We start from the raw sequence: 1,622 nt of genomic DNA on the forward strand, positions 1-1,622 counted from the left end.
GGGAATGCAGAAAGGTTGTTACTGATTTGATTGCTCGATCGATCGATTCAAATCTTCAACTTCCTTCAACGTACACCCCATGGGAAGACAGAGACACCAAACGCACAATTCTAGATTGAAACACCAAACCAAACAATCTGTCCAGTTGGTTTTAGGTTCAAGGCGTCCCGCCATTTTCTTAAGAGTCGTTTCTTGACCGTTACATTTGACGCCAAACTTTTTACTATTGTTACAGCTAGACGTGGGTTCTTTAACACCGTCAACTATTTCCAAAGATAGACCAAAATGAAAGAATGGCTATCTATTTATGTCAAGGACTAAAATATCGGTTATTGAAGAAATTTCGATATTATGCATGCTGCAGTTTTAGACATCAAGAGTGAGCTCCTAGATTTGCAAAATGTAGAGATTAAGTTTGCTTCCAGATTATGTATTCAAGTTGCTCACAAATTAGCAAACTTAGCTTACGAGTCTGAGTCTTATCAGGAATGGCATCAAATGCAGGCATGACCCCTATATATATTGTTTCTTTGGATTAAAGGGTACCTCACATGCAAATTAGTGCAGGGAAGGATTTCATGGATGCTGCCTCGCAAGGTTACATAGCTAATCCAAACTCATAATCTGCAATTGGACTGAGATTTGCTCTGAAAGTAATAACAAGAGTCAAAATCTTCTATTATTGCTTCTACAGTAAGTAGGAACAAACATGGTGACTACAAGTTATATCAATAACAAAACATGCAAACAGATGAAATCGAATACTCTCATAGATTTTGCAACAATGAAAGGAGATATGTTTTTTTATATTATATATTTGATGTTGTTTGGATTTATATTTACTTAAGTTGTTTTACCTGTTTATGACTTATTAAAAATTTCTCCTCACACCCACTCACTTAATAATTATAGGTTTTTGTCCTATTTGGTTGAGTCAAAATGTGACACATTTTAGGTAAATCTTATTTGAGAAATTTTATTAACACATCCCTAAATGTTAGATAAGATTTTGTAGGTACATAAAATTACCAAAATAGACATTCATATCAAAAGTAAAGAAATCTAGTTGAAAAAAATATATCCCGCTTAAGACTCCTCTACGAGAACAACGTATGTGAAGATATCAAGCCCTAATAAGAAATAGCTAGTGACAGCCATAGTTTCAAGCAAAAACTAAAGACAACATAATGGATTCCATTGGTATTTCTCAACTCCTAAGCGAGGTACATACCTCTATCTTTGATTAAAATTGATCTACTACAAAATTTAGATTTTAGGGTTTGTTGTTTGATTAGATATATAGTACAAATTGAAGTTGGAAAATTTATTTTTTATTGTTCACACATTCTAGGTCGTTCAAAAGCATTTACGTTTGAACACCAAACTAGAACTTGAAATAGTTCTATATATAATTATATATATATATATTTATATATAAATATATACATATTTTCTCAGGTGCGGATGTCCGCATTTATTCTTACGGTGCGGATTTCCACTTTACACTCACTTTTCAATCGAATTTTCACATCTCCACCGTCTAGTCTTTAGATACTAATGTATAGATCATCTATGCAAAATTTCAGCCAATTTGGTTATCATTAAGGTACTCAAACTCGATT

The sequence above is a fragment of the Fragaria vesca genome, unplaced genomic scaffold, assembly GCF_000184155.1.
Source record: "Fragaria vesca subsp. vesca unplaced genomic scaffold, FraVesHawaii_1.0 scf0512988, whole genome shotgun sequence".
In the NCBI taxonomy this organism is placed as follows: Eukaryota; Viridiplantae; Streptophyta; class Magnoliopsida; order Rosales; family Rosaceae; genus Fragaria; species Fragaria vesca.